The sequence below is a fragment of the Cryptomeria japonica genome, chromosome 7 (genome assembly GCF_030272615.1).
Source record: "Cryptomeria japonica chromosome 7, Sugi_1.0, whole genome shotgun sequence".
Classification (NCBI taxonomy): Eukaryota; Viridiplantae; Streptophyta; class Pinopsida; order Cupressales; family Cupressaceae; genus Cryptomeria; species Cryptomeria japonica.
In genome coordinates this window covers 217712200-217722747 of record NC_081411.1, presented here as the reverse complement: position 1 = coordinate 217722747, position 10548 = coordinate 217712200, and positions in this window count along the sequence as shown.

Sequence of the window (10548 nt, the reverse complement as noted above, 5' to 3'; positions counted from 1 at the left end):
TATGTACTCTTGGCAAAAATATAAGCTCTTGGTTCTCTACTTGATTAAATATCAAAACAACCTTTGTATACTCTATTCTACCATTATGTCATATGCAATTTGGTTTTATACCAAGTTGAATTTGTCTTGGTAACCCTATCAAGTGATGTGTTGGTTCCTGCTGAGTGGATATTGTTTGTATACATTCTTAGTTAGTGGAATTTATCTATCTAAGTTTGTACCAAGCCAAACATGTTGCTTAGGGGAGAATGTCAGCATAGGTTGATTATACACCTTCCTATTATATCAATCCCTATGATCTAAATCAAATTGGTAGTTTAGGGAATACCACACAAGTTGAATAAGTTAAAAATTATAGGTAGAAATTGAATGAAATGTAACTCAAACAAAACCGATAGAGTAAAGCCTAGGCCTATCCCAAACACTTTGAATGACAAACATGGAAAAACCCCCATACAGTGTCATGTCCCAATCAACTATAGAGAAGGCCATTGGCCTTGGCCTTGTGCCACTATACCTCTCATTCTTTTTCCTGTTGGATAAACTTGAAATCATAAAATCCTTAGCCTTTCTCTATTGAGGTGTCTTTTTTCCTAGCAAATAGGATATTTATAGAAAATTGATGTATGTTTTTTTTTCCTCTTGATTTGTTTCATTTATAATTTATCCATCTCCAATATGAAATGTAATTTATGTAATTTTTTTGGATTTATTTGTAGTTCTTTATGGGGATAAAAGAGACAAAATTCATATTTCCTTCTAGGTATACATTCCAAGTTTCACTATCATATTGCAATGCTAAATAGAGGAATTATACAACCATCTGTTTTGGTGTTAATCTCAAGTAACCTAAATTATTTTCTTACAAAGTAAATATTTGCAATAAGTTTCGGAAAAAGGAATAGATCCAAGCATTACAAACAACAAGGAGCACTGCTTAAAATGCTTAATTAATGCCACGTACTTCATCTAGGTGCATATGCTTTTGGATTGACTTGTTCATAGAATAATAGACTTTATATCTAGGACTCTTTTCTTTCATAATTGTTTTTGTCAATACCACTATGTCTCCTTTTCACTTCGAGGAACTTTAGTGTCTTCATTGGGTTTCTCATTTGTAGTAGAGAATATTACCTTTTAATCCACCATCTCTGATTGTTCTTCAATACCTTCATTGATCTTATAAAAATGTCCACAAAACTTGCTTGAGTCCCCACACCATGAACTAGTGAACTAGAGAATTCAAGTTGATGGATAAGATAACCTTAGCCATCTTAGCACCGAGAATTGTGAAGGGATTATACACAACTCTTTTTCTTTGATTTTCTGTGTGCCTATTTCCATCTTCAATACTTGATTAGTCTCCACCTACTACTTCTTCAGTTGAATAGGCCCTCCATACAAAAGATTTTGTGGAGCTCTCTTCTTCTTTATATAGGATTTATCAAAGGATTTTTGTTCAGATACAGACTTGATTCCGTAATCACCTTAATTTTGTGGTGCCTTATGGAGCTCAAACCTGACAAATGTCTACACCTATAGCTCTAGATAACATGGTTGTTTAAAGAAATTTTATCATGCTACATATCATCACATGTTTTGTGCCACCATGATCTGTAGATTAAAAAAAAAGTTAACTAAAAAGATGCTTCTTAATCACATGTTCACTATGATCCTACTTATCAAGGATCTATTGATTACTAAGATCATTGTTTTCCTGCCTCCCATGGGCATAGTGCAACTGGTTAGAGGGCTTTGTGTACTAATTAGGAAATTATGAATGAAAGGGTAAGAACTCCAATCCATCCTTGAGAACCTTACTCACACTCATATTTTGACTTAGAACATGCAATCTTTTCTTAGACTGTCTTGAGCTTTGCCCACCATTTTTACAATGATTAATGTTTTTAACATATTACTAAGATTGGCATTATCAATGACAACGATCTTCTGAACAAAGCTTCCTCCTAAAATTTTCCTTCTTAACCTTCTTAAAAAATAACATGTTCTTTTTTGGTGCTTATTGTAGTGTTAATAAAGACCACCAATCTCACATTCTCTAAGTACAAGTTAGAGTGTCACAACCCCTTTATGTTGTTCATATCAATAAGACATCATAGTTGCATCGAAGGGGAGCCTTATTGCTCATACTAGTGTTTCTCAATAAGTTAGCCTTTTTTTAAGTGTAGACTCTTTATCTTTTTATCCAATAATTACTTAAAGGTTTCCTCATAATAGACTGATCTTTTTTACCTAATATTATCATGACATTTTTCAAACAGCAATGTGATTGTCCTTCTAGCCTAATATAGTCACCACCTTTCTTTCATGCATTGTTCTTATCCATATCCTAATGGCAAAGGAGTGTCATAAATTGTATTGAACAGATTATGTTGTATCAGTACCATTACAACTCACCTTCCTTTGCAATCAAATGCATGAATTTCCCCTTGCATTTGTATACTTTATGGTAATGGTACTAAAGCTACTTCATTAATGTCCTAATGATGCGAAGATGCCTTTAAGGTCTCGATCTTTGTTTTGACAGTCTTAGTTGTTGGTTTCAAATAATTTTCTCATATATTTTTCTCTTACCTTGGTTGTGTGATCTTTCTTTGTATTTTCCACTCGTGGCTTTTGAGTTTTGATTAGATTCTTGTCTTATTGAGTATGTTGGTCCTTTCTTGTTTAATTACTCCCTTGAGTTGATGACTGTTATGGACTGCTATGATGATATCTCTTTTTGACTATTTTATATCATTAAAGATGATTACAAGAGTCTTTCCTCTTTTTCTTTTGACCATCCTTTCATCCTTCGATAGCATATTTAGTTGGCCTACCATAGTCATGTCATTTCCATTATTCTTTTGTGCTTTGGACTATGTATTTAGTTTCCATGCCTAACTGATTGAGCTTCCTTCATTTCTCTATACATGTTTATGACTATGACTGAGAACAATGTTGAGAAATACTCCTAATATATTGGTTGTACTTGTATGATTTTCATCTAAGAAATGGTAACAATATTTTGTTGATACCCTCTTATTCTTGTGGTCCCTGTCAAGTAATTAAGAAATGACCATCTTCCCCTGTATCAATGTTTATCTTTGTCTGCCATTCATGCTCTTGCTATCTAATATATGTTGTTGCTCATTGTTCCTTATCTAATGTCTGATAGTACCCTTGGCCCTTATTCTTAAACTCTCTTTTTCCTTATCATATATTATCATTTTCATTTCTTAATTTTTGACTCTTAACAATCTTGAGTCCCTTAAAGGGTGGAGTGACTTGAACCTTTGACTATCATGATGGTCAATCCTTTTCCCATTTTTTACTATGTCTTTAACCTAGAATGTTAGGAAACTTTCCACCCATGATACTAGGGCCTACTCATCAAACCCCTTTGATATTTTTGACAATGCTTGCAATGAGTTTATTACTGTGTTGATCTAGGACTGTTATTTTCCATCTTTCACGCATGTAATTTTCACCATTGTGACTTGTGGTTAGAAAACATTCCTTTGGTTTCATTCATGATTGTGGGGGTTTGCTAACTAAATGATTAATCATTTCCCTTTGATGGTCATGACTAGGTAGGGTTGTTATTAGACATTGCTTCTATGACTTTGAACTATTCTAATGATACTATGCCAAAGGTAGTTATAGTACTATGACTATAATTCTTCAAGGTCAACCTTCTTTGCTCCAATGCGACTTATCATTTCATGGTTCTTGTATTAGGTTTGAAGACAATATTTTTCTTATAAAGGTTCATTTTTGTAAAATCTACACACATGTCATTGACCTCATGAAGGGATCAGTGATATTTTTTAACTGAATTCTTGTGTCATTGTAGATTCATACTTATCTTACTCTCATCTTTTAGCCGTCGTTTCTCTATTATCTATCAGATCTAGGATTGATACATACCACTAGCTTGCATTTCTTGAAATAGGCAAAGCTCCTTAAAGAAAAATGTCACACATTTACATTTTTTATCAATTGCTTATCCTTCATTGAAAAAATGTAAAAGACACACTTGCATCAGATTTTATATAATGTTCATATAATACGATATCTCCTTTGGACTGTAACTTCTTGTTTTTAGCTTTTAGACATTGCTCATGGCTATTGCATTCATCCCTTGTTGTGTCTATACAATGGTATGAGGTTTGTGCATAGTTCTCTCAGCTGTTACCATTGATTCTCTTGAGACTACATCTTCACCACCTTGAGAGGATTGCCTTTTCTCATACACAGTCCCTTTCTTATTTCATACATTCATTGTTTATTGTCTTCTTTGTAGATTCCTATTGATGGTCCTATGGGATAAGATATTGACTTCACTATGACCACAACCTTCTAGACATGCCTCATTCCTTTGCATTGATGTCTCTAGGACTTCTTTCTTTTGTTGTTAGTTACTGTCAGGATCATTTGACTGTTGTAACTCCAATGAAGACCAATTCTTTATGTTTCTTTGACAGAAGGAAATGAACTTTCCATGTCTTGGTTTTGCTTGGTATCTTGCTATCCTTTATGCTCATTCTTGGGACTCCTCTCAAGGATTACATTCACGCATTCTTTAATAGCTATATGTAAGAACCATCTCCAAAATGTGTACCATACAAGAAAGGGCATAAAAAACTAGCAAGGTGAAGGAGAAAATAAATACCTAGAACTGTTCCCTCTTAAGGCTTTGTAATCTGATCTTAATGCCCAGGTTAGGCTTCATTAGGCGTAGGCTCTTGTCTCTCTTTTCTCCCCTGTCACTGCCCTTGATGCTGCATTGTTATGTATTCTCTTATTCTAATGTCTGTCACTTGTTACTGTGTCTTAATGATGGTTGCCTTGTCTTTCATATCTCTGAGAGTTGGTTCTTTGTTGTATTGCATATGATGATGTGACTTTCTTTAAATGCTACAACAAACCCTCGTTCACTTATGTTTGGTTGATTATCGTTACTGTACTTGGATACCTTTTTGTCATAGTCATCATTGGATGATTAAAACTCCAATCCTGTTCTAATCCTTTGTCATTAAAAGACTGTCACCATTCTTTGAATGCTGCAATTGATCTTCGATGTTGTCTTCATGCTTAGACCTAGGACTATCTTTGTCCAATGAATGGACTGTTTATTTTTGTCTTTTCCTCCATTTGATTACCTTGGCTTTGGCTACTGATTTTCAATGGACTGTCTTGTCTATATTTTATTGCAGATCTACTCCTTTAATGTTGTCATATACACATCTATTTTGTCTTCCTTTTTTGGCTCTGTAATCTGACCTTGCTATTTCTTAGCACTATGACTATTCACTATCTTCACGTTTCTTTCATTCATTGGTTGTGGTGACCATGTATGTCACTGTCATTATAGTATGTAATTGTTATTTTCTTGCATACTTGTTGCACATTAGCAACATAATGAGTAGTGATCAATATTTCTCCTTAACGTGGTTCTTTATCTTAATTTTCAAAATACTTGGTGATTTCTTCCTCTCTATCCTTGATGATGCTCTGTCACCATTTTCTTATATTGATTGTCATTATCTCATTGCAAGGTGCTCTTGATGACTTTGAATACTATAGTTGTCCTATGAGGGCCAATATGATTGAGCTGGCATCAATACCATTTGCATCAGCATCAATGCCTTTGTATCATGTAGCTTCTTTTGACTCTACTGTTTTTTTACTGATTTTTTATGCTGATTATTGTTGATGTCTTATGCTCATCTCATGTTGCTTGTACCTAGTATTTTACCATTTATTCTTATCAAACCTTAAAGGGTTGATTCAGTAACTTGTAACATGTTCTCTTATGCATAGGTCATTGTTGTCTTAGATCCTTATAGCCTCCTTGATGCTACCCTTACTATTCTTGTTGCTTATACTACCACTTTAAGGTTGTCAAACACTTATATTAGGTGATATGTCACTCTAGTTTGTAATGAATGGCTTCTAAAAGTTGCTAATTTTGTTCATCTCAATTCATGAACAATAGATTTTCCTTGAATCTGACATTTACAATGGAAGGAGCCTTTGATTCCCCTAGGATTTTGCTAGATGTTGTTGGTGGTGTGCCTAATCCTGAGGCATTAATAGGTACCTTTGATGAAGCCATTATGTCTCATGTATGCCTCCATTACTATCACAACTTTACAGAAACTATTTTCTAATGGTTTGTGTAATATGACTATCATTGCTTCAATGGTCAAGTTGCCCCTTCATGGCATTGTATTTGTATTTATTTGTTGACCCTTATTGTAGTAACAACATTGCCTTTTGTGTAGGCTACATTTTTAAAACAAACAAAATATCATGTTTTGTAGTTGGCTTCAAGAATGTTGTATACACCTAGACTCCTTTATCTTTGACACGAGATTGTTTTGACTTTCTCTATGACTGCATCATTTTTTAAAGCAACACTTCTCTCTACATTGTTGCTTTCTTCTGTGTCAAGTCTTCTATTGATACTATTGGCTATGAATGGTCCTTTTCATATGCTTTGGACTGTTATTCATGATTGTGAATGTCAAAGAACCTTTTCACTAATTCTTTTTACTATATACTGATTGCTTGTTGTTATTGTTGTACTGCTTTGTGTCTCTTTGTCTAGGCATTACACTGTCATACATGGGTTTGAAAGAATGACCATGACTTGTCTTCATGCACAAAAGACTTTTCTTTTACCTATTTCAATGTCGACAATTAAATTTTAAAATCTTTCGCATTATCGGAGAGAGAGTTTTAAAACCGTAACTTGTCTGGTTGAGCCATCAAAATTCTTGACTTAGAATTTTGATTCCTTATATAATTAAAACTCTTTAAAATTTAACTAAGCAAACCTAGGACCTTGCTGAGCCATTGTTGACTCAAAGGGAATAAATAGGCAACAACTATCACATAATTTTTACTCTTTGTAAGCTTCATTAATGGATATGATCTGATTGCCACTGGTTTTGTATTGATCATATATAACAGACATCACCAGCATGGAAGGTGGCAGACTAGAATTGGAAGAGTAGCTGGCAACAAAAATCTATATTTAGAAACATTTAATAAGTTTTCTCTCTTTTTGTGTATATGACAACGATTCCTTTATGGTTTAATGTAATGGCATTATATTTTTATAAGATAACTCTTCAAAGGAAACCATTGAGATATTAGTGTTTTTCCCATTTCATGAGACATTAGTTTTTTTTCCATTTCATATTCTCACTTGATTGAGTTAACTTGATAAGGACACAAGAAGAGGTTGTTAAGGCATACAACATTGTTGCCATCAAATTAAGAGGCCTTAATAATATGACAAATTTTGATATGGGCGGATATGTTGTGAATAGTATAATTGAATAGTATAATTGAAAGTTGCAAAATGGATCGTGGAAGCCAATATATCTGATCTAAGTGTTGAAGGCTATCGAATAAATGAGGATATGAATTCACAAATCACAGACACTTTAACCAGTTACACCAAGACTTGTTTGTTCAACTGATGTGCTTCTGTAGAACTTAAATTCTAAAAATGAATAAATGAAGCAAAATTTTGTGCTTGATTAATTTTGAAGCACAAGGCCTTCCATGCATTCAATGTGATTTGTAATGGCTCGGTTGGAATTTTGTAAATTCGTTAACAGAATTAATGTATAAGATAGTTCCAATAGAAATATTTAAAGGATATCAAATGATCCTTAGAAATATTTAAAGGATATCAAATGATCCTTTCTAGGGGAAATCAACTGATGCTACTTTATTGGCAAATTATTGGCAGGCAACAAAGAAATGGTTGTCAAGTTAAAGAAATGGTTGGATTGTTCAATGACAGTCAGCAAGAACAATTGAGCAGATGAAAATTATATATTGTAATCTTAATGAATATTAGTGTAGTTTATTTATCAAGCCTGAATGTCAAGAATAATGAAAAAACTAAACCATGTATCTCAGGTGTGTTTCAGTTATGTTGCAAGATCCATTATAAGAGTTAGTTTAGCAATCAGTTGAGCCAACTGTGGAAGCTGTTAATCTACAGGAACAATTATAAATTGTAACTCTTGCATTTTTATCAATAACATTTTCAGTTCTTTATGTTTTATCAATAACTACCCAAAGGAAACCAGAAGAATGACTTTTTATTACATTCATTACAATATGAATTTTATCAAACTATTTTGATAACATGACTATCATTATCATATGACAAGAACATGAAACAAAACAGTCAGCCTTAAGCCACACCCTAAGCCACACACTAAGCAACATATTAAACTTAGAGAAAATCAATTTTAAATATTTAACACTTTTAAAAACTGTTCGTTAAATAGACTTTTTTTTAACCTCTCTGTTTTTTAGGAGGTGTCTCAATAAGCAGAACATGGCTTATGTCGCTCTTTTCATTTTGCGCCCGTTGGCCGTTGGAATCTACCCATCCGTCCGCAACAGATACGGTTTTATCATTTCCAATGATTTGTTTAACCGTCTCAAGATAATCTATCGCTTCCTTCAGACATGCAATACGCCAGCCGAATGGTATCGTCTCTTTCTTTTCCTTTTTCATGAACTTAGGGGCTCCGCCAATTAACACCACATGCATTTTATGGCTGAATTCCTGGCTCTCGCTTTCCAGATTTCCCCATCCTTCGGGAAAGATTATTTTTTCATCCTGTTCAAGGTTTATTTTTGCCTTAATCAATGTTAAATTGTCCTTCACTTCCTTCGCAGAGGGTAAATTCCAACCAGATGGTATTGGATTCCCCCATTCATACTTCATGAAATCTGGACTGGTAAATATGTTGTTTGCCCTTTCACACAACCCACAACTTCACGCTTCTAAATCTCCAACAGCGAGCATGCTTTCCCTCAATTCGTTGAAGCAAATTTATAGACATAATAACAAATAATTAAAAAATAATTATTGAAATTATGACTCTAAAATTTTTAATTTTATTCAGTGTTGTAGATGCTTAATTAACTGTATTCACCTAATTCATTTTTTTATTTCTTAAAATCTTATCACCTAATTTATTTTTCATTTCCTAGAAACTTATTACTTAATTCTTTCCTTCATTTTCCTCTAGCCTTATCACCCAATCCTTCTCATTATCACCTCATTCAATCAGTCATTATGTATGATCTTATTATTCGTTCATCGCATAGACCTTTTCAAATACATCATTTAATGATTTTATATTATGGAATACTAGTTTCCATCAAAACATTAGCTACTACTCAATAAGTAGTATTTTATTTTTTAAAGGGTATGAGAAATAGATATTTTTTCTATGTCAACAATAATGATATTAGATACTTTTTATTATTTATTTACTATGATATTTAAATATTATCGTCTTCACCTAATCATCACCTAATTCATTCTTTCATTTCATGTAGCCTTATCACCTAATTGATTTCTTCATTTCTTTAGAATATTATCACCTAACTCTTTCCTTCATTTCCTTGTAACCTTATGACCTAATCTCCTATCATTTACACCTAATTCATTCACTCTTGCTGTTATCCATCAATCTCTTAAGACTTTTTCACATACATATTTGATTTATCCATTCATCACCAAATATGTAATTATCTATTTCATCAAAAATAATAAAAAAACTAAGCTATTAGCATTATCATTGCTAAGCTTAAAATGTGCATCCTTTTATATTTAGGAGCACTAGTTTCTATCTACTCATTTAAGTGACATTTTCTTTTTTAATGGGTGTGGGTGATAGATATTTAACTCAAATTCACATTATTGAGGGAATGGGTATTATTGGAATTATTTTTTTAATTTTTTTTTAATAAATAAATGTATATATGAGTAAATACATAACAATAGAAGATTACTAGAGAAAAATCATGGTAGCATTCTTTCTTTCAGATCTATAGTTTTTTTATGACCTAGGAAAAAAATTGTAGCACAAATCCAAGATAAACAAATCACAAGTGTTCAAATATTTAGAGTTGTGATAGGTCATGGTTGATTTAAAAAAAAAAAAGTAAATTAGGTTCGACACCTACTTTGCTCCCCAAGGGTATTATGTTGGATAAGATGTAAATACATAAGACCAAATAGATCTAATAAAGAAACTTAGTTAAGAATATTTTTATTTAATTGTTACAAAAATATGATAAACAAGTGTGTACATTTTTCCCCTTTATCCAAGCAAGTAGACCAAAAGTTTCATCTAAAATAGGGTTTTCTAATTTTGAGAAGTATATCTTAGGATTAAAATGTTTGGATTGGTAAGAGTTAAGGGAAGGAAACCTTTGATTATTTTAAATAAATTAAAGGTAAATTTTAATATATTACTCTTACTCATTTTTATTTTTGTTAAAATGTGAAGAGAATTTTAATTATTTTAGATTGCATTTCATTTATTAAAGTGTAATTTTTTTCTCTTGTTCTTCCACTTTAGTTTTGTTCATGTAGTTAAGTATGAATATGTTGTTAGAATAATTTATCTATGTTGACAGTAGTTATGATAGATGCTATATGTAAGAATTTCACATGACTTCTTAAAATATATGCATTTGCACTTTGTATAATAT